Source organism: Corvus hawaiiensis, assembly GCF_020740725.1.
Source record: "Corvus hawaiiensis isolate bCorHaw1 chromosome 34 unlocalized genomic scaffold, bCorHaw1.pri.cur SUPER_34g, whole genome shotgun sequence".
Classification (NCBI taxonomy): Eukaryota; Metazoa; Chordata; class Aves; order Passeriformes; family Corvidae; genus Corvus; species Corvus hawaiiensis.
The window spans coordinates 1-27500 of NW_025963261.1; positions in this window are offsets into that span (position 1 = coordinate 1).

The following is a 27500-nucleotide window of genomic DNA, read 5'->3' on the forward strand; positions in this document are numbered from 1 at the left end:
GGGCGGGGCTAAAGCAGGAAGGGGCGGGGCTAAAGCCGGAAGGGGCGGGGCTAAAGGGGGGGTAAAGGGGGGGGCTTGCCGGGGCTCTAGGGGCCGTAGGGGGGAGGCTAAAAGGGGAATGGGCGAGGCAGAATCGTGTATGGGCAGGGCTAAAGGGGGAAAGGCCGTGGCTGAAGGCGGAATGGGCGTGGCTAAAGGGGGAATGGGCGGGGCCAAGGGCGGGTGGGCGGGGCTAAGGGCGGGAGTGGGCGGGGCTAAGCCGGAAGGGGCGGGGCTAAAGCCGGAAGGGGCGGGGCTAAAGGGGGGGGCCTTGCCGGGGCTCTAGGGGCCGTAGGGGGGAGGCTAAAAAGGGGAATGGGCGAGGCAGAATCGTGTATGGGCAGGGCTAAAGGGGGAAAGGCCGTGGCTGAAGGCGGAATGGGCGTGGCTAAAGGGGGAATGGGCGGGGCCAAGGGCGGGGTGGGCGGGGCCAAGGGCGGAGTGGGCGGGGCTAAATCCGGAAGGGGCGGGGCTAAAGGGGGGGGCTTGCCGGGGCTCTAGGGCCGTAGGGGGGAGGCTAAAAGGGGAATGGGCGAGGCAGAATCGTGTATGGGCAGGGCTAAAGGGGGAAAGGCCGTGGCTGAAGGCGGAATGGGCGTGGCTAAAGGGGGAATGGGCGGGGCCAAGGGCGGGGTGGGCGGGGCTAAGGGCGGAGTGGGCGGGGCTAAAGCCGGAAGGGGCGGGGCTAAAGGGGGGGGCTTGCCGGGGCTCTAGGGGCCGTAGGGGGGAGGCTAAAAGGGGAATGGGCGAGGCAGAATCGTGTATGGGCAGGGCTAAAGGGGGAAAGGCCGTGGCTGAAGGCGGAATGGGCGTGGCTAAAGGGGGAATGGGCGGGGCCAAGGGCGGGGCGGGCGGGGCTAAGGGCGGAGTGGGCGGGGCTAAAGCCGGAAGGGGCGGGGCTAAAGGGGGGGGGCTTGCCGGGGCTCTAGGGGCCGTAGGGGGGAGGCTAAAAGGGGAATGGGCGAGGCAGAATCATGTATGGGCAGGGCTAAAGGGGGAAAGGCCGTGGCTGAAGGCGGAATGGGCGTGGCTAAAGGGGGAATGGGCGGGGCCAAGGGCGGAGTGGGCGGGGCTAAGGGCGGAGTGGGCGGGGCTAAAGCCGGAAGGGGCGGGGCTAAAGGGGGGGGGCTTGCCGGGGCTCTAGGGGCCGTAGGGGGGAGGCTAAAAGGGGAATGGGCGAGGCAGAATCGTGTATGGGCAGGGCTAAAGGGGAAAGGCCGTGGCTGAAGGCGGAATGGGCGTGGCTAAAGGGGGAATGGGCGGGGCCAGGGCGGGTGTGGGCGGGGCTAAGGGCGGAGTGGGCGGGGCTAAGCCGGAGTGGGCGGGGCTAAAGCCGGAAGGGGCGGGGCTAAAGGGGGGGCTTGCCGGGGCTCTAGGGGCCGTAGGGGGGGAGGCTAAAAGGGGAATGGGCGAGGCAGAATCGTGTATGGGCAGGGCTAAAGGGGGAAAGGCCGTGGCTAAAGGCGGAATGGGCGTGGCTAAAGAGAAAATGGGCGGGGCCAAGGGCGGGGTGGGCGGGGCTAAGGGCGGAGTGGGCGGGGCTAAAGCCGGAAGGGGCGGGCTAAAGCCGGAAGGGGCGGGGCTAAAGGGGGGGGGGCTTGCCGGGGCTCTAGGGGCCGTAGGGGGAGGCTAAAAGGGGAATGGGCGAGGCAGAATCGTGTATGGGCAGGGCTAAAGGGGGAAAGGCCGTGGCTGAAGGCGGAATGGGCGTGGCTAAAGGGGGAATGGGCGGGGCCAAGGGCGGGGAGGGCGGGGCTAAGGGCGGAGTGGGCGGGGCTAAAGCCGGAAGGGGCGGGGCTAAAGGGGGGGGCTTGCCGGGGCTCTAGGGGCCGTAGGGGGGAGGCTAAAAGGGGAATGGGCGAGGCAGAATCGTGTATGGGCAGGGCTAAAGGGGGAAAGGCCGTGGCTGAAGGCGGAATGGGCGTGGCTAAAGGGGGAATGGGCGGGGCCAAGGGCGGGGTGGGCGGGGCTAAGGGCGGAGTGGGCGGGCTAAAGCCGGAAGGGGCGGGGCTAAAGCAGGAAGGGGCGGGGCTAAGGGGGGGCTTGCCGGGGCTCTAGGGGCCGTAGGGGGGAGGCTAAAAGGGGAATGGGCGAGGCAGAATCGTGTATGGGCAGGGCTAAAGGGGGAAAGGCCGTGGCTGAAGGCGGAATGGGCGTGGCTAAAGGGGGAATGGGCGGGGCCAAGGGCGGGGTGGGCGGGGCTAAGGGCGGAGTGGGCGGGGCTAAGGGCGGAGTGGGCGGGGCTAAAGCCGGAAGGGGCGGGGCTAAAGGGGGGGGGCTTGCCGGGGCTCTAGGGGCCGTAGGGGGGAGGCTAAAAGGGGAATGGGCGAGGCAGAATCGTGTATGGGCAGGGCTAAAGGGGGAAAGGCCGTGGCTGAAGGCGGAATGGGCGTGGCTAAAGGGGGAATGGGCGGGGCCAAGGGCGGGGTGGGCGGGGCTAAGGGCGGAGTGGGCGGGGCTAAAGCCGGAAGGGGCGGGCTAAGGGGGGGGCTTGCCGGGGCTCTAGGGGCCGTAGGGGGGAGGCTAAAAGGGGAATGGGCGAGGCAGAATCGTGTATGGGCAGGGCTAAAGGGGGAAAGGCCGTGGCTGAAGGCGGACATGGGCGTGGCTAAAGGGGGAATGGGCGGGGCCAAGGGCGGGGTGGGCGGGGCCGAGGGCGGAGTGGGCGGGGCTAAGGGCGGAGTGGGCGGGGCGAAAGCCGGAAGGGGCGGGGCTAAAGGGGGGGGGCTTGCCGGGGCTCTAGGGGCCGTAGGGGGGAGGCTAAAAGGGGAATGGGCGAGGCAGAATCGTGTATGGGCCGGGCTAAAGGGGGAAAGGCCGTGGCTGAAGGCGGAATGGGCGTGGCTAAAGGGAAAATGGGCGGGGCCAAGGGCGGGGTGGGCGGGGCTAAAGCCGGAAGGGGCGGGGCTAAAGCCGGAAGGGGCGGGGCTAAAGCAGGAAGGGGCGGGGCTAAAGGGGGGGGCTTTGCCGGGGCTCTAGGGGCCGTAGGGGGGAGGCTAAAAGGGGAATGGGCGAGGCAGAATCGTGTATGGGCAGGGCTAAAGGGGGAAAGGCCGTGGCTGAAGGCGGAATGGGCGTGGCTAAAGGGGGAATGGGCGGGGCCAAGGGCGGGGTGGGCGGGGCTAAGGGCGGAGTGGGCGGGGCTAAAGCCGGAAGGGGCGGGGCTAAAGCCGGAAGGGGCGGGGCTAAAGGGGGGGCTTGCCGGGGCTCTAGGGGCCGTAGGGGGGAGGCTAAAAGGGGAATGGGCGAGGCAGAATCGTGTATGGGCAGGGCTAAAGGGGGAAAGGCCGTGGCTGAAGGCGGAATGGGCGTGGCTAAAGGGGGAATGGGCGGGGCCAAGGGCGGGGTGGGGCGGGGCTAAAGCCGGAAGGGGCGGGGCTAAAGCCGGAAGGGGCGGGGCTAAAGGGGGGGCTTGCCGGGGCTCTAGGGGCCGTAGGGGGGAGGCTAAAAGGGGAATGGGCGAGGCAGAATCGTGTATGGGCAGGGCTAAAGGGGGAAAGGCCGTGGCTGAAGGCGGAATGGGCGTGGCTAAGGGGGAATGGGGGGGGCCAAGGGCGGGGTGGGCGGGGCTAAGGGCGGAGTGGGCGGGGCTAAAGCCGGAAGGGGCGGGGCTAAAGCCGGAAGGGGCGGGGCTAAAGGGGGGGCTTGCCGGGGCTCTAGGGGCCGTAGGGGGAGGCTAAAAGGGGAATGGGCGAGGCAGAATCGTGTATGGGCAGGGCTAAAGGGGGAAAGGCCGTGGCTGAAGGCGGAAATGGGCGTGGCTAAAGGGGGAATGGGCGGGGCCAAGGGCGGGGTGGGCGGGGCTAAGGGCGGAGTGGGCGGGGCTAAAGCCGGAAGGGGCGGGGCTAAAGGGGGGGGCTTGCCGGGGCTCTAGGGGCCGTAGGGGGGAGGCTAAAAGGGGAATGGGCGAGGCAGAATCGTGTATGGGCAGGGCTAAAGGGGGAAAGGCCGTGGCTGAAGGCGGAATGGCGTGGCTAAAGGGGGAATGGGCGGGGCCAAGGGCGGGGTGGGCGGGGCTAAGGGCGGAGTGGGCGGGGCTAAAGCCGGAAGGGGCGGGGCTAAAGGGGGGGGCTTGCCGGGGCTCTAGGGGCCGTAGGGGGGAGGCTAAAAGGGGAATGGGCGAGGCAGAAACGTGTATGGGCAGGGCTAAAGGGGGAAAGGCCGTGGCTGAAGGCGGAATGGGCGTGGCTGAAGGCGGAATGGGCGTGGCTAAAGGGGGAATGGGCGGGGCCAAGGGCGGGGTGGGCGGGGCTAAAGCCGGAAGGGGCGGGGCTAAAGCCGGAAGGGGCGGGGCTAAAGGGGGGGGGCTTGCCGGGGCTCTAGGGGCCGTAGGGGGGAGGCTAAAGGGGAATGGGCGAGGCAGAATCGTGTATAGGCAGGGCTAAAGGGGGAAAGGCCGTGGCTGAAGGCGGAATGGGCGTGGCTAAAGGGAAAATGGGCGGGGCCAAGGCGGGGTGGGCGGGGCTAAGGGCGGAGTGGGCGGGGCTAAGGGCGGAGTGGGCGGGGCTAAAGCCGGAAGGGGCGGGGCTAAAGGGGGGGGCCTTGCCGGGGCTCTAGGGGCCGTAGGGGGGAGGCTAAAAGGGGAATGGGCGAGGCAGAATCGTGTATGGGCAGGGCTAAAGGGGAAAGGCCGTGGCTGAAGGCGGAATGGGCGTGGCTAAAGGGGAATGGGCGGGGCCAAGGGCGGGGTGGGCGGGGCTAAGGGCGGAGTGGGCGGGGCTAAAGCCGGAAGGGGCGGGGCTAAAGGGGGAGGCTTGCCGGGGCTCTAGGGGCCGTAGGGGGGAGGCTAAAAGGGGAATGGGCGAGGCAGAATCGTGTATGGGCAGGGCTAAAGGGGGAAAGGCCGTGGCTGAAGGCGGAATGGGCGTGGCTAAAGGGGGAATGGGCGGGGCCAAGGGCGGGGTGGGCGGGGCTAAAGCCGGAAGGGGCGGGGCTAAAGCCGGAGTGGGCGGGGCGAAAGCCGGAAGGGGCGGGGCTAAAGGGGGGGGGCTTGCCGGGGCTCTAGGGGCCGTAGGGGGGAGGCTAAAAGGGGAATGGGCAAGGCAGAATCGTGTATGGGCAGGGCTAAAGGGGGAAAGGCCGTGGCTGAAGGCGGAATGGGCGTGGCTAAAGGGGGAATGGGCGGGGCCAAGGGCGGGGTGGGCGGGGCTAAGGGCGGAGTGGGCGGGGCTAAAGCCGGAAGGGGCGGGGCTAAAGGGGGGTAGCTTGCCGGGGCTCTAGGGGCCGTAGGGGGGAGGCTAAAAGGGGAATGGGCGAGGCAGAATCGTGTATGGGCAGGGCTAAAGGGGAAAGGCCGTGGCTGAAGGCGGAATGGGCGTGGCTAAAGGGGGAATGGGCGGGGCCAAGGGCGGGGTGGGCGGGGCTAAGGGCGGAGTGGGCGGGGCTAAAGCCGGAAGGGGCGGGGCTAAAGGGGGGGGGCTTGCCGGGGCTCTAGGGGCCGTAGGGGGGAGGCTAAAAGGGGAATGGGCGAGGCAGAATCGTGTATAGGCAGGGCTAAAGGGGAAAGGCCGTGGCTGAAGGCAGAATGGGCGTGGCTAAAGGGGGAATGGGCGGGGCCAAGGGCGGGGTGGGCGGGGCTAAGGGCGGAGTGGGCGGGGCTAAAGCCGGAGTGGGCGGGGCTAAAGCCGGAAGGGGCGGGGCTAAAGGGGGGGGCCTTGCCGGGGCTCTAGGGGCCGTAGGGGGGAGGCTAAAAGGGGAATGGGCGAGGCAGAATCGTGTATGGGCAGGGCTAAAGGGGGAAAGGCCGTGGCTGAAGGCGGAATGGGCGTGGCTAAAGGGGGAATGGGCGGGGCCAAGGGCGGGGTGGGCGGGGCTAAGGGCGGAGTGGGCGGGGCTAAAGCCGGAAGGGGCGGGGCTAAAGGGGGGGGCTTGCCGGGGCTCTAGGGGCCGTAGGGGGGAGGCTAAAAGGGGAATGGGCGAGGCAGAATCGTGTATGGGCAGGGCTAAAGGGGGAAAGGCCGTGGCTGAAGGCGGAATGGGCGTGGCTAAAGGGGGAATGGGCGGGGCCAAGGGCGGGGTGGGCGGGGCTAAGGGCGGAGTGGGCGGGGCTAAAGCCGGAAGGGGCGGGGCTAAAGCCGGAAGGGGCGGGGCTAAAGGGGGGGGCTTGCCGGGGCTCTAGGGGCCGTAGGGGGGAGGCTAAAAGGGGAATGGGCGAGGCAGAATCGTGTATGGGCAGGGCTAAAGGGGGAAAGGCCGTGGCTGAAGGCGGAATGGGCGTGGCTAAAGGGGGAATGGGCGGGGCCAAGGGCGGGGTGGGCGGGGCTAAGGGCGGAGTGGGCGGGCTAAAGCCGGAAGGGGCGGGGCTAAAGCAGGAAGGGGCGGGGCTAAAGGGGGGGGCTTGCCGGGGCTCTAGGGCCGTAGGGGGGAGGCTAAAAGGGGAATGGGCGAGGCAGAATCGTGTATGGGTAGGGCTAAAGGGGGAAAGGCCGTGGCTGAAGGCGGAATGGGCGTGGCTAAAGGGGGAATGGGCGGGGCCAAGGGCGGGGTGGGCGGGGCTAAGGGCGGAGTGGGCGGGGCTAAAGCCGGAAGGGGCGGGGCTAAAGGGGGGGGCTTGCCGGGGCTCTAGGGGCCGTAGGGGGGAGGCTAAAAGGGGAATGGGCGAGGCAGAATCGTGTATGGGCAGGGCTAAAGGGGGAAAGGCCGTGGCTGAAGGCGGAATGGGCGTGGCTAAAGGGGGAATGGGCGGGGCCAAGGGCGGGGTGGGCGGGGCCGAGGGCGGAGTGGGCGGGGCTAAGGGCGGAGTGGGCGGGGCTAAAGCCGGAAGGGGCGGGGCTAAAGGGGGGGCTTGCCGGGGCTCTAGGGGCCGTAGGGGGGAGGCTAAAAGGGGAATGGGCGAGGCAGAATCGTGTATGGGCAGGGCTAAAGGGGGAAAGGCCGTGGCTGAAGGCGGAATGGGCGTGGCTAAAGGGGGAATGGGCGGGGCCAAGGGCGGGGTGGGCGGGGCTAAGGGCGGAGTGGGCGGGGCTAAAGCCGGAAGGGGCGGGGCTAAAGGGGGGGGGGCTTGCCGGGGCTCTAGGGGCCGTAGGGGGGAGGCTAAAAGGGGAATGGGCGAGGCAGAATCGTGTATGGGCAGGGCTAAAGGGGGAAAGGCCGTGGCTGAAGGCGGAATGGGCGTGGCTAAAGGGAAAATGGGCGGGGCCAAGGGCGGGGTGGGCGGGGCTAAGGCGGAGTGGGCGGGGCTAAAGCAGGAAGGGGCGGGGCTAAAGCCGGAAGGGGCGGGGCTAAAGGGGGGGGCTTGCCGGGGCTCTAGGGGCCGTAGGGGGGAGGCTAAAAGGGGAATGGGCGAGGCAGAATCGTGTATGGGCAGGGCTAAAGGGGGAAAGGCCGTGGCTGAAGGCGGAATGGGCGTGGCTAAAGGGGGAATGGGCGGGGCCAAGGGCGGGGTGGGCGGGGCTAAGGGCGGAGTGGGCGGGGCTAAAGCCGGAAGGGGCGGGGCTAAAGCCGGAAGGGGCGGGGCTAAAGGGGGGGGGGCCTTGCCGGGGCTCTAGGGGCCGTAGGGGGGAGGCTAAAAGGGGAATGGGCGAGGCAGAATCGTGTATGGGCAGGGCTAAAGGGGGAAAGGCCGTGGCTGAAGGCGGAATGGGCGTGGCTAAAGGGGGAATGGGCGGGGCCAAGGGCGGGGTGGGCGGGGCTAAGGGCGGGGTGGGCGGGGCTAAAGCCGGAGTGGGCGTGGCTAAAGCCGGAAGGGGCGGGGCTAAAGGGGGGGGGCTTGCCGGGGCTCTAGGGGCCGTAGGGGGGAGGCTAAAAGGGGAATGGGCAAGGCAGAATCGTGTATGGGCAGGGCTAAAGGGGGAAAGGCCGTGGCTGAAGGCGGAATGGGCGTGGCTAAAGGGGGAATGGGCGGGGCCAAGGGCGGGGTGGGCGGGGCCAAGGGCGGAGTGGGCGGGGCTAAATCCGGAAGGGGCGGGGCTAAAGGGGGGGGCTTGCCGGGGCTCTAGGGGCCGTAGGGGGGAGGCTAAAAGGGGAATGGGCGAGGCAGAATCGTGTATGGGCAGGGCTAAAGGGGGAAAGGCCGTGGCTGAAGGCGGAATGGGCGTGGCTAAAGGGGGAATGGGCGGGGCCAAGGGCGGGGTGGGCGGGGCTAAGGGCGGAGTGGGCGGGGCTAAAGCCGGAAGGGGCGGGGCTAAAGGGGGGGGCTTGCCGGGGCTCTAGGGGCCGTAGGGGGGAGGCTAAAAGGGGAATGGGCGAGGCAGAATCGTGTATGGGCAGGGCTAAAGGGGGAAAGGCCGTGGCTGAAGGCGGAATGGGCGTGGCTAAAGGGGGAATGGGCGGGGCCAAGGGCGGGGCGGGCGGGGCTAAGGGCGGAGTGGGCGGGGCTAAAGCCGGAAGGGGCGGGGCTAAAGGGGGGGGGGCTTGCCGGGGCTCTAGGGGCCGTAGGGGGGAGGCTAAAAGGGGAATGGGCGAGGCAGAATCGTGTATGGGCAGGGCTAAAGGGGGAAAGGCCGTGGCTGAAGGCGGAATGGGCGTGGCTAAAGGGGGAATGGGCGGGGCCAAGGGCGGAGTGGGCGGGGCTAAGGGCGGAGTGGGCGGGGCTAAAGCCGGAAGGGGCGGGGCTAAAGGGGGGGGGGCTTGCCGGGGCTCTAGGGGCCGTAGGGGGGAGGCTAAAAGGGGAATGGGCGAGGCAGAATCGTGTATGGGCAGGGCTAAAGGGGGAAAGGCCGTGGCTGAAGGCGGAATGGGCGTGGCTAAAGGGGGAATGGGCGGGGCCAAGGGCGGGGTGGGCGGGGCTAAGGGCGGAGTGGGCGGGCTAAAGCAGGAGTGGGCGGGGCTAAAGCCGGAAGGGGCGGGGCTAAAGGGGGGGGCTTGCCGGGGCTCTAGGGGCCGTAGGGGGGAGGCTAAAAGGGGAATGGGCGAGGCAGAATCGTGTATGGGCAGGGCTAAAGGGGGAAAGGCCGTGGCTAAAGGCGGAATGGGCGTGGCTAAAGGGGGAATGGGCGGGGCCAAGGGCGGAGTGGGCGGGGCTAAGGGCGGAGTGGGCGGGGCTAAAGCCGGAAGGGGCGGGGCTAAAGGGGGGGGGCTTGCCGGGGCTCTAGGGGCCGTAGGGGGGAGGCTAAAAGGGGAATGGGCGAGGCAGAATCGTGTATGGGCAGGGCTGGGCAGGGCTAAAGGGGGAAAGGCCGTGGCTGAAGGCGGAATGGGCGTGGCTAAAGGGGGAATGGGCGGGGCCAAGGGCGGGGTGGGCGGGGCTAAGGGCGGAGTGGGCGGGGCTAAAGCCGGAGTGGGCGGGGCTAAAGCCGGAAGGGGCGGGGCTAAAGGGGGGGGCTTGCCGGGGCTCTAGGGCCGTAGGGGGGAGGCTAAAAGGGGAATGGGCGAGGCAGAATCGTGTATGGGCAGGGCTAAAGGGGGAAAGGCCGTGGCTAAAGGCGGAATGGGCGTGGCTAAAGAGAAAATGGGCGGGGCCAAGGGCGGGGTGGGCGGGGCTAAGGGCGGAGTGGGCGGGGCTAAAGCCGGAAGGGGCGGGGCTGAAGCCGGAAGGGGCGGGGCTAAAGGGGGGGGGCTTGCCGGGCTCTAGGGGCCGTAGGGGGGAGGCTAAAAGGGGAATGGGCGAGGCAGAATCGTGTATGGGCAGGGCTAAAGGGGGAAAGGCCGTGGCTGAAGGCGGAATGGGCGTGGCTAAAGGGGGAATGGGCGGGGCCAAGGGCGGGGTGGGCGGGGCTAAGGGCGGAGTGGGCGGGGCTAAAGCCGGAAGGGGCGGGGCTAAGCCGGAAGGGGCGGGGCTAAAGGGGGGGGCTTGCCGGGGCTCTAGGGCCGTAGGGGGAGGCTAAAAGGGGAATGGGCAAGGCAGAATCGTGTATGGGCAGGGCTAAAGGGGGAAAGGCCGTGGCTGAAGGCGGAATGGGCGTGGCTAAAGGGGGAATGGGCGGGGCCAAGGGCGGGGTGGGCGGGGCTAAGGGCGGAGTGGGCGGGGCTAAAGCCGGAAGGGGCGGGGCTAAAGCAGGAAGGGGCGGGGCTAAAGGGGGGGGCTTGCCGGGCTCTAGGGGCCGGTAGGGGGGAGGCTAAAAGGGGAATGGGCGAGGCAGAATCGTGTATGGGCAGGGCTAAAGGGGGAAAGGCCGTGGCTGAAGGCGGAATGGGGCGTGGCTAAAGGGGGAATGGGCGGGGCAAGGGCGGGGTGGGCGGGGCTAAGGGCGGGGTGGGCGGGGCTAAAGCCGGAAGGGGCGGGGCTAAAGCCGGAAGGGGCGGGGGCTAAAGGGGGGGGCTTGCCGGGGCTCTAGGGTCCGTAGGGGGGAGGCTAAAAGGGGAATGGGCGAGGCAGAATCGTGTATGGGCAGGGCTAAAGGGGGAAAGGCCGTGGCTGAAGGCGGAATGGGCGTGGCTAAAGGGGGAATGGGCGGGGCCAAGGGCGGGGTGGGCGGGGCCAAGGGCGGGGTGGGCGGGGCTAAGGGCGGAGTGGGCGGGGCTAAAGCCGGAAGGGGCGGGGCTAAAGGGGGGGCTTGCCGGGGCTCTAGGGGCCGTAGGGGGGAGGCTAAAAGGGGAATGGGCGAGGCAGAATCGTGTATGGGCAGGGCTAAAGGGGGAACGGCCGTGGCTGAAGGCGGAATGGGCGTGGCTAAAGGGGGAATGGGCGGGGCCAAGGGCGGGGTGGGCGGGGCTAAGGGCGGAGTGGGCGGGGCGAAAGCCGGAAGGGGCGGGGCTAAAGGGGGGGCTTGCCGGGGCTCTAGGGGCCGTAGGGGGGAGGCTAAAAGGGGAATGGGCGAGGCAGAAATCGTGTATGGGCAGGGCTAAAGGGGGAAAGGCCGTGGCTGAAGGCGGAATGGGCGTGGCTAAAGGGGGAATGGGCGGTGGCAAGGGCGGGGTGGGCGGGGCTAAGGGCGGGGTGGGCGGGGCTAAAGCCGGAAGGGGCGGGGCTAAAGCCGGAAGGGGCGGGGCTAAAGGGGGGCTTGCCTAGGGGCTCTAGGGGGCGTAGGGGGGAGGCTAAAAGGGGAATGGGCGAGGCAGAATCGTGTATGGGCAGGGCTAAAGGGGGAAAGGCCGTGGCTGAAGGCGGAATGGGCGTGGCTAAAGGGGGAATGGGCGGGGCCAAGGGCGGGGTGGGCGGGGCTAAGGCGGAGTGGGCGGGGCTAAAGCCGGAATGGCGGGGCTAAAGCAGGAAGGGGCGGGGCTAAAGGGGGGGGGCTTGCCGGGGCTCTAGGGGCCGTAGGGGGGAGGCTAAAAGGGGAATGGGCAAGGCAGAATCGTGTATGGGCAGGGCTAAAGGGGGAAAGGCCGTGGCTGAAGGCGGATATGGGCGTGGCTAAAGGGGGAATGGGCGGGGCCAAGGGCGGGGTGGGCGGGGCTAAGGGCGGAGTGGGCGGGGGCTAAAGCCGGAAGGGGCGGGGCTAAAGGGGGGGGCTTGCCGGGGCTCTAGGGGCCGTAGGGGGGAGGCTAAAAGGGGAATGGGCAAGGCAGATCGTGTATGGGCAGGGCTAAAGGGGAAAGGCCGTGGCTGAAGGCGGAATGGGCGTGGCTAAAGGGGGAATGGGCGGGGCCAAGGGCGGGGTGGGCGGGGCTAAAGCCGGAAGGGGCGGGGCTAAAGCCGGAAGGGGCGGGGCTAAAGGGGGGGTTGCCGGGGCTCTAGGGGCCGTAGGGGGGAGGCTAAAAGGGGAATGGGCGAGGCAGAATCGTGTATAGGCAGGGCTAAAGGGGGAAAGGCCGTGGCTGAAGGCGGAATGGGCGTGGCTAAAGGGGGAATGGGCGGGCCAAGGGCGGGGTGGGCGGGGCTAAGGGCGGGGTGGGCGGGGCTAAAGCCGGAAGGGGCGGGGCTAAAGGGGGGGGGCTTGCCGGGGCTCTAGGGGCCGTAGGGGGGAGGCTAAAAGGGGAATGGGCGAGGCAGAATCGTGTATGGGCAGGGCTAAAGGGGGAAAGGCCGTGGCTAAAGGCGGAATGGGCGTGGCTAAAGGGGAATGGGCGGGGCCAATTGCGGGGTGGGCGGGGCTAAGGGCGGAGTGGGCGGGGCTAAAGCCGGAGTGGGCGGGGCTAAAGCCGGAAGGGGCGGGGCTAAAGGGGGGGGCTTGCCGGGGCTCTAGGGGCCGTAGGGGGGAGGCTAAAAGGGGAATGGGCGAGGCAGAATCGTGTATGGGCAGGGCTAAAGGGGAAAGGCCGTGGCTGAAAGCGGAATGGGCGTGGCTAAAGGGGGAATGGGCGGGGCCAAGGGCGGGGTGGGCGGGGCCAAGGGCGGGGTGGGCGGGGCTAAGGGCGGAGTGGGCGGGGCTAAAGCCGGAAGGGGCGGGGCTAAAGGGGGGGGCTTGCCGGGGCTCTAGGGGCCGTAGGGGGGAGGCTAAAAGGGAATGGGCGAGGCAGAATCGTGTATGGGCAGGGCTAAAGGGGGAAAGGCCGTGGCTGAAGGCGGAATGGGCGTGGCTAAAGGGGGAATGGGCGGGGCCAAGGGCGGGGTGGGCGGGGCTAAGGCGGAGTGGGCGGGGCTAAGCCGGAGGGGCGGGGCTAAGCCGGAAGGGGCGGGGCTAAAGGGGGGGCCTAGGCCGGGGCTCTAGGGGCCGTAGGGGGGAGGCTAAAAGGGGAATGGGCGAGGCAGAATCGTGTATGGGCAGGGCTAAAGGGGGAAAGGCCGTGGCTGAAGGCGGAATGGGCGTGGCAAAAGGGGAATGGGCGGGGCCAAGGGCGGGGTGGGCGGGGCTAAGGGCGGAGTGGGCGGGGCTAAAGCCGGAGTGGGCGGGGCTAAAGCCGGAAGGGGCGGGGCTAAAGGGGGGGGGCTTGCCGGGGCTCTAGGGGCCGTAGGGGGGAGGCTAAAAGGGGAATGGGCAAGGCAGAATCGTGTATGGGCAGGGCTAAAGGGGGAAAGGCCGTGGCTGAAGGCGGAATGGGCGTGGCTAAAGGGGGAATGGGCGGGGCCAAGGGCGGGGTGGGCGGGGCCAAGGGCGGAGTGGGCGGGGCTAAATCCGGAAGGGGCGGGGCTAAAGGGGGGGGCTTGCCGGGGCTCTAAAGGGGGAAAGGCCGCGGCTGAAGGCGGAATGGGCGTGGCTAAAGGGGGAATGGGCGGGGCCAAGGGCGGGGTGGGCGGGGCTAAAGGGGGAATGGGCGGGGCTAAAGCCGGAGTGGGCGGGGCTAAAGCCGGAAGGGGCGGGGCTAAAGGGGGGGCTTGCCGGGGCTCTAGGGGCCGTAGGGGGGAGGCTAAAAGGGGAATGGGCGAGGCAGAATCGTGTATGGGCAGGGCTAAAGGGGGAAAGGCCGTGGCTGAAGGCGGAATGGGCGTGGCTAAAGGGGGAATGGGCGGGGCCAAGGGCGGGGTGGGCGGGGCTAAGAACGGGGTGGGCGGGGCTAAGGGCGGAGTGGGCGGGGCTAAAGCCGGAAGGGGCGGGGCTAAAGGGGGGCGATTGCCGGGGCTCTAGGGGCCGTAGGGGGGAGGCTAAAAGGGGAATGGGCGAGGCAGAATCGTGTATAGGCAGGGCTAAAGGGGGAAAGGCCGTGGCTGAAGGCGGAATGGGCGTGGCTAAAGGGAAAATGGGCGGGGCCAAGGGCGGGGTGGGCGGGGCTAAGGGCGGGGTGGGCGGGGCTAAAGCCGGAAGGGGCGGGGCTAAAGCCGGAAGGGGCGGGGCTAAAGGGGGGGGGCTTGCCGGGGCTCTAGGGGCCGTAGGGGGGAGGCTAAAAGGGGAATGGGCGAGGCAGAATCGTGTATGGGCAGGGCTAAAGGGGGAAAGGCCGTGGCTGAAGGCGGAATGGGCGTGGCTAAAGGGGGAATGGGCGGGGCCAAGGGCGGGGTGGGCGGGGCTAAGGGCGGAGTGGGCGGGGCTAAAGCCGGAAGGGGCGGGGCTAAAGGGGGGGGGCTTGCCGGGGCTCTAGGGGCCGTAGGGGGGAGGCTAAAAGGGGAATGGGCAAGGCAGAATCGTGTATGGGCAGGGCTAAAGGGGGAAAGGCCGTGGCTGAAGGCGGAATGGGCGTGGCTAAAGGGGGAATGGGCGGGGCCAAGGGCGGGGTGGGCGGGGCTAAGGGCGGAGTGGGCGGGGCTAAAGCCGGAAGGGGCGGGGGTAAAGCCGGAAGGGGCGGGGCTAAAGGGGGGGGCTTGCCGGGGCTCTAGGGGCCGTAGGGGGGAGGCTAAAAGGGGAATGGGCGAGGCAGAATCGTGTATAGGCAGGGCTAAAGGGGGAAAGGCCGTGGCTGAAGGCGGAATGGGCGTGGCTAAAGGGAAAATGGGCGGGGCCAAGGGCGGGGTGGGCGGGGCTAAGGGCGGAGTGGGCGGGGCTAAGGGCGGAGTGGGCGGGGCTAAAGCCGGAAGGGGCGGGGCTAAAGGGGGGGGGCCTTGCCGGGGCTCTAGGGGCCGTAGGGGGGAGGCTAAAAGGGGAATGGGCGAGGCAGAATCGTGTATGGGCAGGGCTAAAGGGGGAAAGGCCGTGGCTGAAGGCGGAATGGGCGTGGCTAAAGGGGGAATGGGCGGGGCCAAGGGCGGGGTGGGCGGGGCTAAGGGCGGAGTGGGCGGGGCTAAAGCCGGAAGGGGCGGGGCTAAAGGGGGAGGATTGCCGGGGCTCTAGGGGCTGTAGGGGGGAGGCTAAAAGGGGAATGGGCGAGGCAGAATCGTGTATGGGCAGGGCTAAAGGGGGAAAGGCCGTGGCTGAAGGCGGAATGGGCGTGGCTAAAGGGGGAATGGGCGGGGCCAAGGGCGGGGTGGGCGGGGCTAAGGGCGGAGTGGGCGGGGCTAAAGCCGGAGTGGGCGGGGCTAAAGCCGGAAGGGGCGGGGCTAAAGGGGGGGGGCTTGCCGGGGCTCTAGGGGCCGTAGGGGGGAGGCTAAAAGGGGAATGGGCAAGGCAGAATCGTGTATGGGCAGGGCTAAAGGGGGAAAGGCCGTGGCTGAAGGCGGAATGGGCGTGGCTAAAGGGAAAATGGGCGGGGCCAAGGGCGGGGTGGGCGGGGCTAAGGGCGGAGTGGGCGGGGCTAAGGGCGGAGTGGGCGGGGCTAAAGCCGGAAGGGGCGGGGCTAAAGGGGGGGGGCCTTGCCGGGGCTCTAGGGGCCGTAGGGGGGAGGCTAAAAGGGGAATGGGCGAGGCAGAATCGTGTATGGGCAGGGCTAAAGGGGGAAAGGCCGTGGCTGAAGGCGGAATGGGCGTGGCTAAAGGGGGGAATGGGCGGGGCCAAGGGCGGGGTGGGCGGGGCTAAGGGCGGAGTGGGCGGGGCTAAAGCCGGAAGGGGCGGGGCTAAACGGGGAGGCTTGCCGGGGCTCTAGGGGCCGTAGGGGGGAGGCTAAAAGGGGAATGGGCGAGGCAGAATCGTGTATGGGCAGGGCTAAAGGGGGAAAGGCCGTGGCTGAAGGCGGAATGGGCGTGGCTAAAGGGGGAATGGGCGGGGCCAAGGGCGGGGTGGGCGGGGCTAAGGGCGGAGTGGGCGGGGCTAAAGCCGGAGTGGGCGGGGCGAAAGCCGGAAGGGGCGGGGCTAAAGGGGGGGCTTGCCGGGGCTCTAGGGGCCGTGGGGGGGAGGCTAAAAGGGGAATGGGCGAGGCAGAATCGTGTATGGGCAGGGCTAAAGGGGGAAAGGCCGTGGCTGAAGGCGGAATGGGCGTGGCTAAAGGGAAAATGGGCGGGGCCAAGGGCGGGGTGGGCGGGGCCAAGGGCGGGGTGGGCGGGGCTAAAGCCGGAAGGGGCGGGGCTAAAGCCGGAAGGGGCGGGGCTAAAGGGGGGGGCTTGCCGGGGCTCTAGGGGCCGTAGGGGGGAGGCTAAAAGGGGAATGGGCGAGGCAGAATCGTGTATGGGCAGGGCTAAAGGGGGAAAGGCCGTGGCTGAAAGCGGAATGGGCGTGGCTAAAGGGGGAATGGGCGGGGCCAAGGGCGCGGTGGGCGGGGCCAAGGGCGGGGTGGGCGGGGCTAAGGGCGGAGTGGGCGGGGCTAAAGCCGGAAGGGGCGGGGCTAAAGGGGGGGGCTTGCCGGGGCTCTAGGGGCCGTAGGGGGGAGGCTAAAAGGGGAATGGGCGAGGCAGAATCGTGTATGGGCAGGGCTAAAGGGGGAAAGGCCGTGGCTGAAGGCGGAATGGGCGTGGCTAAAGGGAAAATGGGCGGGGCCAAGGGCGGGGTGGGCGGGGCCAAGGGCGGAGTGGGCGGGGCTAAGGGCGGAGTGGGCGGGGCTAAAGCCGGAAGGGGCGGGGCTAAAGGGGGGGGCCTTGCCGGGGCTCTAGGGGCCGTAGGGGGGAGGCTAAAAGGGGAATGGGCGAGGCAGAATCGTGTATGGGCAGGGCTAAAGGGGGAAAGGCCGTGGCTGAAGGCGGAATGGGCGTGGCTAAAGGGGGAATGGGCGGGGCCAAGGGCGGGGTGGGCGGGGCTAAGGGCGGAGTGGGCGGGGCTAAAGCCGGAAGGGGCGGGGCTAAAGGGGGGGGGCTTGCCGGGGCTCTAGGGGCCGTAGGGGGGAGGCTAAAAGGGGAATGGGCGAGGCAGAATCGTGTATGGGCAGGGCTAAAGGGGGAAAGGCCGTGGCTGAAGGCGGAATGGGCGTGGCTAAAGGGGGAATGGGCGGGGCCAAGGGCGGGGTGGGCGGGGCTAAGGGCGGAGTGGGCGGGGCTAAAGCAGGAAGGGGCGGGGCTAAAGCCGGAAGGGGCGGGGCTAAAGGGGGGGGCTTGCCGGGGCTCTAGGGGCCGTAGGGGGGAGGCTAAAAGGGGAATGGGCGAGGCAGAATCGTGTATGGGCAGGGCTAAAGGGGGAAAGGCCGTGGCTGAAGGCGGAATGGGCGTGGCTAAAGGGGGAATGGGCGGGGCCAAGGGCGGGGTGGGCGGGGCCAAGGGCGGGGTGGGCGGGGCTAAGGGCGGAGTGGGCGGGGCTAAAGCCGGAATAGGCGGGGCTAAAGCAGGAAGGGGCGGGGCTAAAGGGGGGGGGGCTTGCCGGGGCTCTAGGGGCCGTAGGGGGGAGGCTAAAAGGGGAATGGGCGAGGCAGAATCGTGTATGGGCAGGGCTAAAGGGGGAAAGGCCGTGGCTGAAGGCGGAATGGGCGTGGCTAAAGGGGGAATGGGCGGGGGCCAAGGGCGGGGTGGGCGGGGCTAAGGGCGGAGTGGGCGGGGCTAAAGCCGGAAGGGGGCGGGGCTAAAGGGGGAGGCTTGCCGGGGCTCTAGGGGCCGTAGGGGGGAGGCTAAAAGGGGAATGGGCGAGGCAGAATCGTGTATGGGCAGGGCTAAAGGGGGAAAGGCCGTGGCTGAAGGCGGAATGGGCGTGGCTAAAGGGGGAATGGGCGGGGCCAAGGGCGGGGTGGGCGGGGGCCAAGGGCGGGGTGGGCGGGGCTAAAGCCGGAAGGGGCGGGGCTAAAGGGGGGGGCTTGCCGGGGGCTCTAGGGGCCGTAGGGGGGAGGCTAAAAGGGGAATGGGGCGAGGCAGAATCGTGTTATGGGCAGGGCTAAAGGGGGGAAAGGCCGTGGCTGAAGGCGGAATGGGCGTGGCTAAAGGGGGAATGGGCGGGGCCAAGGGCGGGGTGGGCGGGGCTAAGGGCGGAGTGGGCGGGGCTAAAGCCGGCGTGGGCGGGGCTAAAGCCGGAAGGGGCGGGGCTAAAGGGGGGGCTTGCCGGGGCTCTAGGGGCCGTAGGGGGGAGGCTAAAAGGGGAATGGGCGAGGCAGAATCGTGTATGGGCAGGGCTAAAGGGGGAAAGGCCGTGGCTGAAGGCGGAATGGGCGTGGCTAAAGGGGAATGGGCGGGGCAAGGGCGGGGTGGGCGGGGCCAAGGGCGGGGTGGGCGGGGCTAAGGGCGGAGTGGGCGGGGCTAAAGCCGGAAGGGGCGGGGCTAAAGGGGGGGGCTTGCCGGGGCTCTAGGGGCCGTAGGGGGGAGGCTAAAAGGGGAATGGGCGAGGCAGAATCGTGTATGGGCAGGGCTAAAGGGGGAAAGGCCGTGGCTGAAGGCGGAATGGGCGTGGCTAAAGGGGGAATGGGCGGGGCCAAGGGCGGGGTGGGCGGGGCTAAGGGCGGAGTGGGCGGGGCTAAAGCAGGAGTGGGCGGGGCTAAAGCCGGAAGGGGCGGGGCTAAAGGGGGGGGCTTGCCGGGGCTCTAGGGGCCGTAGGGGGGAGGCTAAAAGGGGAGATGGGCGAGGCAGAATCGTGTATGGGCAGGGCTAAAGGGGAAAGGCCGTGGCTGAAGGCGGAATGGGCGTGGCTAAAGGGGGAATGGGCGGGGCCAAGGGCGGGGGTGGGCGGGGCTAAGGGCGGAGTGGGCGGGGCTAAAGCCGGAAGGGGCGGGGCTAAAGGGGGGGGCTTGCCGGGGCTCTAGGGGCCGTAGGGGGGAGGCTAAAAGGGGAATGGGCGAGGCAGAATCGTGTATGGGCAGGGCTAAAGGGGGAAAGGCCGTGGCTGAAGGCGGAATGGGCGTGGCTAAAGGGGGAATGGGCGGGGCCAAGGGCGGGGTGGGCGGGGGCTAAGGGCGGAGTGGGCGGGGCTAAAGCCGGAAGGAACGGGGCTAAAGGGGGGTGCTTGCCGGGGCCCTAGGGCCGTAGGGAGGAGGCTAAAAGGGGAATGGGCGAGGCAGAATCGTGTATGGGCAGGGCTAAAGGGGGAAAGGCCGTGGCTGAAGGCGGAATGGGCGTGGCTAAAGGGAAAATGGGCGGGGCCAAGGGCGCGGTGGGCGGGGCTAAGGGCGGAGTGGGCGGGGCTAAAGCCGGAAGGGGCGGGGGGCGGAGTGGGCGGGGCTAAAGCCGGAAGGGGCGGGGCGAAAGCCGGAAGGGGCGGGGCTAAAGGGGGGGGGCTTGCCGGGGCTCTAGGGGCCGTAGGGGGGAGGCTAAAAGGGGAATGGGCGAGGCAGAATCGCGTATGGGCAGGGCTAAAGGGGGAAAGGCCGTGGCTGAAGGCGGAATGGGCGTGGCTAAAGGGGGAATGGGCGGGGCCAAGGGCGGGGTGGGCAGGGCTAAGGGCGGAGTGGGCGGGGCTAAAGCCGGGAAGGGGCGGGGCTAAAGGGGGGCTTGCCGGGGCTCTAGGGGCCGTAGGGGGAGGCTAAAAGGGGAATGGGCGAGGCAGAATCGTGTATGGGCAGGGCTAAAGGGGGAAAGGCCGTGGCTGAAGGCGGAATGGGCGTGGCTAAAGGGGGAATGGGCGGGGCCAAGGGGCGGGGTGGGCGGGGCTAAGGGCGGAGTGGGCGGGGCTAAAGCCGGAAGGGGCGGGGCTAAAGGGGGGGCGCTTGCCGGGGCTCTAGGGGCCGTAGGGGGGAGGCTAAAAGGGGAATGGGCGAGGCAGAATCGTGTATAGGCAGGGCTAAAGGGGGAAAGGCCGTGGCTGAAGGCGGAATGGGCGTGGCTAAAGGGAAAATGGGCGGGGCCAAGGGCGGGGTGGGCGGGGCCAAGGGCGGAGTGGGCGGGGCTAAGCCGGAAGGGGCGGGGGCTAAAGCCGGAAGGGGCGGGGCTAAAGCAGGAAGGGGCGGGGCTAAAGGGGGGGCTTGCCGGGGCTCTAGGGGCCGTAGGGGGGAGGCTAAAAGGGGAATGGGCGAGGCAGAATCGTGTATGGGCAGGGCTAAAGGGGGAAAGGCCGTGGCTGAAGGCGGAATGGGCGTGGCTAAAGGGGGAATGGGGCGGGGCCAAGGGCGGGGTGGGCGGGGCTAAGGGCGGGGTGGGCGGGGCTAAGGGCGGAGTGGGCGGGGCTAAAGCCGGAAGGGGCGGTGGCTAAAGGGGGGGGGCTTGCCGGGGCTCTAGGGGCCGTAGGGGGGAGGCTAAAAGGGGAATGGGCGAGGCAGAATCGTGTATGGGCAGGGCTAAAGGGGGAAAGGCCGTGGCTGAAGGCGGAATGGGCGTGGCTAAAGGGGGAATGGGCGGGGCCAAGGGCGGGGTGGCGGGGCCAAGGGCGGGGTGGGCGGGGCTAAGGGCGGAGTGGGCGGGGCTAAAGCCGGAAGGGGCGGGGCTAAAGCAGGAAGGGGCGGGGCTAAAGGGGGGGGGCTTGCCGGGGCTCTAGGGGCCGTAGGGGGGAGGCTAAAAGGGGAATGGGCGAGGCAGAATCGTGTATGGGCAGGGCTAAAGGGGGAAAGGCCGTGGCTGAAGGCGGAATGGGCGTGGCTAAAGGGGGAATGGGCGGGGCCAAGGGCGGGTGGGCGGGGCTAAGGCGGAGTGGGCGGGGCTAAAGCCGGAGTGGGCGGGGCTAAAGCCGGAAGGGGCGGGGCTAAAGGGGGGGCTTGCCGGGGCTCTAGGGGCCGTAGGGGGGAGACTAAAAGGGGAATGGGCGAGGCAGAATCGTGTATGGGCAGGGCTAAAGGAAGAAAGGCCGTGGCTGAAGGCGGAATGGGCGTGGCTAAAGGGGGAATGGGCGGGGCCAAGGGCGGGGCGGGCGGGGCCAAGGGCGGGGTGGGCGGGGCTAAGGGCGGAGTGGGCGGGGCTAAAGCCGGAAGGGGCGGGGCTAAAGCCGGAAGGGCGGGGCTAAAGGGGGGGGCTTGCCGGGGCTCTAGGGGCCGTAGGGGGGAGGCTAAAAGGGGAATGGGCGAGGCAGAATCGTGTATGGGCAGGGCTAAAGGGGGAAAGGCCGTGGCTGAAGGCGGAATGGGCGTGGCTAAAGGGGGAATGGGCGGGGCCAAGGGCGGGGTGGGCGGGGCTAAGGGCGGAGTGGGCGGGGCTAAAGCAGGAGTGGGCGGGGCTAAAGCCGGAAGGGGCGGGGCTAAAGGGGGGGGCTTGCCGGGGCTCTAGGGGCCGTAGGGGGGAGGCTAAAAGGGGAATGGGCGAGGCAGAATCGTGTATGGGCAGGGCTAAAGGGGAAAGGCCGTGGCTGAAGGCGGAATGGGCGTGGCTAAAGGGGGAATGGGCGGGGCCAAGGGCGGGGTGGGCGGGGCTAAGGGCGGAGTGGGCGGGGCTAAAGCCGGAAGGGGCGGGGATAAAGCGGGAATGGGCGGGGGCCAGGGCGTGGTGGGCGGGGCTAAGGGCGGAGTGGGCGGGGCTAAAGGGGAGGGCTTGCCGGGGCTCTAGGGGCCGTAGGGGGAGGCTAAAAGGGGAATGGGCGAGGCAGGATCGTGTATGGGCAGGGCTAAAAGGGGAAAGGCTGTGGCTGAAGGCGGAATGGGCGTAACTAAAGGGGGAATGGGCGGGGCCAATTGCGGGGTGGGCGGGGCCAAGGGCGGAGTGGGCGGGGCTAAGGGCGGAGTGGGCGGGGCTAAAGCCGGAAGGGGCAGGGCTAAAGGGCGGGGGGCTTGCCGGGGCTCTAGGGGCCGTAGGGGGGAGGCTAAAAGGGGAATGGGCGAGGCAGAATCGTGTATGGGCAGGGCTAAAAGGGGAAAGGCCGTGGCTGAAGGCGGAATGGGCGTGACTAAAGGGGGAATGGGCGGGGCCAAGGGCGGGGTGGCGGGGCTAAGGGCGGAAAAGGCGGGGCTAAGGGGGGGGCTTGCCGGGACTCTAGGGGCCGTAGGGGGGAGGCTAAAAGGGGAATGGGCGAGGCAGAATCGTGTATGGGCAGGGCTAAAGGGGGAAAGGCCGTGGCTGAAGGCGGAATGGGCGTGGCTAAAGGGGGAATGGGCGGGGCCAAGGGCGGGGTGGGCGGGCTAAGGGCGGAGTGAGCGGGCTAAAGGCGGAAGGGGCGGGGCTAAAGGGGAGCTTGCCGGGGCTCTAGGGGCCACAGGGGGGAGGCTAAAAGGGGAATGGGCGAGGCAGAATCATGTATGGGCAGGGCTAAAGGGGGAAAGGCCGTGGCTGAAGGCGGAATGGGCCTGGCTAGAGGGGGAATGGGCGGGGCCAGGGGCGGGGTGGGCGGGGCTAAGGGCGGAGTGGGCGGGGCTAAAGCCGGAAGGGGCGGGGCTAAAGGGGGGGCTTGCCGGGGCTCTAGGGCCGTAGGGGGGAGGCTAAAAGGGGAATGGGCGAGGCAGAATCGTGTATGGGCAGGGCTAAAGGGGGAAAGGCCGTGGCTGAAGGCGGAATGGGCGTGGCTAAAGGGGGAATGGGCGGGGCCAAGGGCGGGGCGGGCGGGGCCAAGGGCGGGGTGGGCGGGGCTAAGGGCGGAGTGGGCGGGGCTAAAGCCGGAAGGGGCGGGGCTAAAGCCGGAAGGGGCGGGGCTAAAGGGGGGGGCTTGCCGGGGCTCTAGGAGCCGTAGGGGGGAGGCTAAAAGGGGAATGGGCGAGGCAGAATCGTGTATGGGCAGGGCTAAAGGGGGAAAGGCCGTGGCTGAAGGCGGAATGGGCGTGGCTAAAGGGGGAATGGGCGGGGCCAAGGGCGGGGTGGGCGGGGCTAAGGGCGGAGTGGGCGGGGCTAAAGCCGGAAGGGGCGTGGCTAAAGCGGGAATGGGCGGGGCCAGGGCGTGGTGGGCGGGGCTAAGGGCGGAGTGGGCGGGGCTAAAGGGGGGGGCTTGCCGGGGCTCTAGGGGCCGTAGGGGGGAGGCTAAAAGGGGAATGGGCGAGGCAGGATCGTGTATGGGCAGGGCTAAAAGGGGAAAGGCTGTGGCTGAAGGCGGAATGGGCGTAACTAAAGGGGGAATGGGCGGGGCCAATTGCGGGGTGGGCGGGGCCAAGGGCGGAGTGGGCGGGGCTAAGGGCGGAGTGGGCGGGGCTAAAGCCGGAAGGGGCAGGGCTAAAGGGCGGGGGGCTTGCCGGGGCTCTAGGGGCTGTAGGGGGGAGGCTAAAAGGGGAATGGGCGAGGCAGAATCGTGTATGGGCAGGGCTAAAAGGGGAAAGGCCGTGGCTGAAGGCGGAATGGGCGTGACTAAAGGGGGAATGGGCGGGGCCAAGGGCGGGGTGGGCGGGGCTAAGGGCGGAAAAGGCGGGGCTAAGGGGGGGGCTTGCCGGGACTCTAGGGGCCGTAGGGGGGAGGCTAAAAGGGGAATGGGCGAGGCAGAATCGTGTATGGGCAGGGCTAAAGGGGGAAAGGCCGTGGCTGAAGGCGGAATGGGCGTGGCTAAAGGGGGAATGGGCGGGGCCAAGGGCGGGGTGGGCGGGGCTAAGGGCGGAGTGAGCGGGCTAAAGTCGGAAGGGGCGGGGCTAAAGGGGAGCTTGCCGGGGCTCTAGGGGCCACAGGGGGGAGGCTAAAAGGGGAATGGGCGAGGCAGAATCATGTATGGGCAGGGCTAAAGGGGGAAAGGCCGTGGCTGAAGGCGGAATGGGCCTGGCTAGAGGGGGAATGGGCGGGGCCAGGGGCGGGGTGGGCGGGGCTAAGGGCGGAGTGGGCGGGGCTAAAGCCGGAAGGGGCGGGGCTAAAGGGGGGCTTGCCCGGGCTCTAGGGGCCGTAGGGGGGAGGCTAAAAGGGGAATGGGCGAGGCAGAATCGTGTATGGGCAGGGCTAAAGGGGGAAAGGCCGTGGCTGAAGGCGGAATGGGCGTGGCTAAAGGGGGAATGGGCGGGGCCAAGGGCGGGGTGGGCGGGGCTAAGGGCGGAGTGGGCGGGGCTAAAGCCGGAAGGGGCGGGGCTAAAGGGGGGGGCTTGCCGGGGCTCTAGGGGCCGTAGGGGGGAGGCTAAAAGGGGAATGGGAGAGGCAGAATCGTGTATGGGCAGGGCTAAAGGGGGAAAGGCCGTGGCTGAAGGCGGAATGGGCGTGGCTAAAGGGGGGGATGGGCGGGTCCAAAGGGGAAACGGCCGGGGCTAAATGATGTGTGTGTGGGGCTAAATGGGGAATGGGCGTGGCTAAATCGGGGATGAGCAGGGCTAAAGGGGGAATTGCAGGAGCTCAAGTGGGATGGCCAGGTCTAAAGGGGGAATGGGCAGGGCTAATGAAGGGATTGGCGGGGCTAAAAGGGAAACGGCCGGGGCTAGATGGGCAATGAACCTTCTTAGAGCCCCACAGAGCCCCATAGAACCCCCACAGAACCTTCTAGAGCTCAATAGATTTCAATGGAAACCCATATACCCCCACAGCGCCTCATAGAACCTTCTGGAGCTCCTTAGAACTCCATAGAGCCCTACAGAAACTTCTAGGACTCCACAGAACCCCACAGAACTTTCTGGAGCCCCATAGAGCCCCACAGCGGCCCCAGAGAACCCCATAGAAACTTCGAGAGCTCCACAGCGCCCCATAGAGCCCAATGGGACCCTGTAGAACCTTCCAGAACCTCATAGACCCCCATAGAACCTTCTAGAGCCCCACAGTGCCCCAGAGAGCCCCATTGCCCCCCATAGAACCCAATGGGACCCCACAGCGCCCCATAGAACCTTCTGGAGCACCGCAGAGCCTCATAGGTCCCCATAGAGCCCCACAGAGCCCCATAGAATCTTCCAGAGCTCCATAGAACCCAATGGGAGTCCGTAGAAGCTTCTAGAACCCCACAGCGCCTCATAGAGCCCAATGAGACCCCGTAGAACCTTCTGGAGCCCCACAGAACCCAATGCAACCCTATAAACCCCCACAGAGCCCCATAGAACCCAATGGATCCGCACAGAATCTTATAGAGCCCCATAGAACCCAAAGGGACCCCATAGAACCTTCTAGAGCCCCATAGCGCCTTAGAGGCCCCCAATGGACCCCCTGGAACCTTCTTAGAGCCCCATAGAACCCAATGGGAAGCCGTAAAACCTTCTGGTGCCCCATAGAGCCCCACAGAACCTCCTAGAACCCCACAGAGCCCCATAGCACCCAATCGAACCCCACAGAACCCCACAGAACCTTCTAGAACCCCACACAGCTCCATAGAACCCCATAGAACCCAATAGGGCCTCCTAGAACCTTCTGGAGCTCCATAGAACCTTCTGGAGCCCCATAGAACCCAATGGGACCCCTTAGAACATTCTAGAAACCCATAGAGCCCCATAGCAGCCCCACAGAACCTTCCAGAAACCCATAGAGCACCATAGAACCTTCTAGAGCCCCACAGTGCCCCATAGACCCCCATAGAACCCAATGGGACCCCAGAGCACCCCATAGAACCTTCTGGAGCCCCACAGCGCCCCATAGAGCCCCACAGAGCCCCATAGAATCTTCCAAAGCTCCATAGAACCCAATGGGACCCCATAGAAGCTTCTAGAACCCCACAGAACCCAATGGGAGTCCACAGAGCTCCAGAGAATCCAATGGGACCCCATAGAACATTCTGGAGCCCCATAGAACCCAATGGGACCCCATAGAACCGCACAGAACCCCACAGAACCCCATAGAGCCACATAGAACTCCATAGAACCTCACAGAACCTTACAGAACCCCACAAATCCCCCCAGTCCCTTCTGGAGCCTCACAGAGCGCTACAGACTCCCACAGAGCACTACAAAAACTTCTGGAGCCCCATAGAACCCAATGGGACCTCACAGAACTTTCTAGAACTCCACAGAGCTCCATAGAACCCCACAGAACCTTCTGGAGCCCCACAGCGCCCCATAGATCCCCATAGAGCCCCATAGGTCCCCATAGAATCTTCCAGAGCTCCATAGGACCCAATGGGACCCCATAGAACCCAATGGGACCCCACAGAACCTTCTGGAACCCCATAGAACCCAATGGGACCCCACAGAACTTTGTAGAACCCCACAGAGCTCCATAGAACTCCATAGAACCTTCTGGAGCCCCACAGTGCCCTATAAACCCCCACAGAACCCAATGTGCCCCCATAGACACCCACAGACCCCGACAGAACCTTCTGGAGCCCCATAGAACCCAATGGGACCCCATAGAACCTTCTGGAGCCCCACAGCATCCCATAGGCCCCCAGTGAACACCCTAGAACCTTCTTGAGCACCATAAGACTCAATGGGACCCCACAGAGCCCTACAGAACCTTCTAGAGCTCCATAGAGCCCCATAGACCCCCATAGAACTCAATGGGACCCCACAGCTCCCCATAGAACCTTCTGGAGCCCCACAGAGCCCCATAGAACCGTCTAGATCTCCATAGAACCCAATGGGATCCCATAGACCCCCACAGTGCCTCATAGAACCTTCTGGAGCCCCATAGAACCCCACAGACCCCACAGAACCTTCTAGGACTCCACAGAGCCCCACAGAACCTTCGGGAGCCCCATAGAACCCCACAGAACCCCACAGAACCTTCTGGACCCCCACAGAACCTTCTGGACCCCCACAGAGCCCCACAAAACCTTCTGGAGCCCCATAGAACCCAATGTGCCCCCACAGAACTTTCTAGAACTCCACAGAGCCCCATAGCAGCCCCACAGAGCCCCATAGAGCCCCATAGGGTCCCATAGAATCTTCCAGAGCTCCATAGAACCCAATGGAGCCCCATAGAACCCAATGGAACCCCGTAGAACCTTCTGGAGCCCCACAGCACCCCTTAGAACCTTCTAGAGCCTCATAAAACACAATGGGACCCCATAGAACCTTCTGGAGCCCCATGGAATCCCATAGAATCTTCTAGAGCCCCATAGACCCACATAGAACCTTCTAGAGCCCCACAGAACCCCACAGAGCCCCATAGAACATTCTAGAGTCCTACAGACCCCCATAGAACGCCACACAACCTTCTAGAGCCCCATAGGACCCAATGGGACCCCACAGAACTTTCTAGAACCCCACAGAGAGCAATAGAACCCCACAAAACCGTCTGGAGCCTCAAAGTGCCCTATAGATCCCCATAGAGCCCCACAGAGCCCCATAGAATCTTCCAGAGCTCCATAGAACCCAATGGAGCCCCATAGAACCCAATGGGACACCACGGAATCTTCTGAAGCCATACGGAGCCCAATGGGACCCCACAGAACCCCACAGCGCCCCATAGAACCTTCTGGAGCCCCATAGAACCCAATGGGATCCCATAGTACCTTCTGGATCCCATGGAACCCCACAGAACGTTGTAGAGCCCCATAGAACCCAATGGGACCCCACAGAACTTCCTAGAACATCACAGAGGTCCATAGAACCCCATAGAACATTCTGGAACCCCACAGCGCCCCATAGACCCTTCTAGACCCCCATAGAACCCAATGGGACACCATAGAACCTTCTGGAGCACCATAATGCCCCACAGGACCCCACAGCACCCCACAGAGCCTTCTAGAACCCCATAGGACCCAATGGGACCCAATAGATTCCCACAGAACCTTCTAGATTCTAGGCGTAACCCTAACCCTAACCCTAGTGTGAGCCAGGAATCGGCTATTCGGCCATGGCGAGTTCCAAGCAGAAAGAAGAGGGAGCAAGGTTTGGGCTGGGCGGCGCTCACCTTGGCATGCCTTTCCCATGGTGAGTGTCCCTGGAGCTTTGTGGTTTTTCCTCCTGCCTTTGTGGTTTTCTCAACAAGAATCTTAAGCGTAACCCTAACCCTAACCCAAATCCCAGCTTGAGCCAGAAATGGAGCATTGGGCTGTGGCGAATTCTGAGCAGAATGACGACGAGAGAGCAAGGTTTTGGATGTGCTACGGTCACCTTGGTATACCTTTTGCATGGTAAGTACACCTGGAGCTCCTGGCTTTGAGGTTTTCTCAACCCTAACCCTAGGCGTAACCCTAACCCTAACCCTAACCCTAGATTGAGCCGCTAATCGGGCATTGAGCTGCGGCGAGTTCCAAGCAGAAAGAGGTCGAGGGAGCAAGGTTTTGATGTGCCATGCTTAACATGGCCTGCCTTTCGCATGGTCAGTGTCCCTGGAGCTCCTGGCTTTGTGGTTTTCTCAATCCTAAGCCAAGGCGTAACTGTCACCCTAACCTTAGCTTGAGCCAGTGTCTCGGTTTTGAAAGACAGGTGTCTGCTAAGGAAGGCAG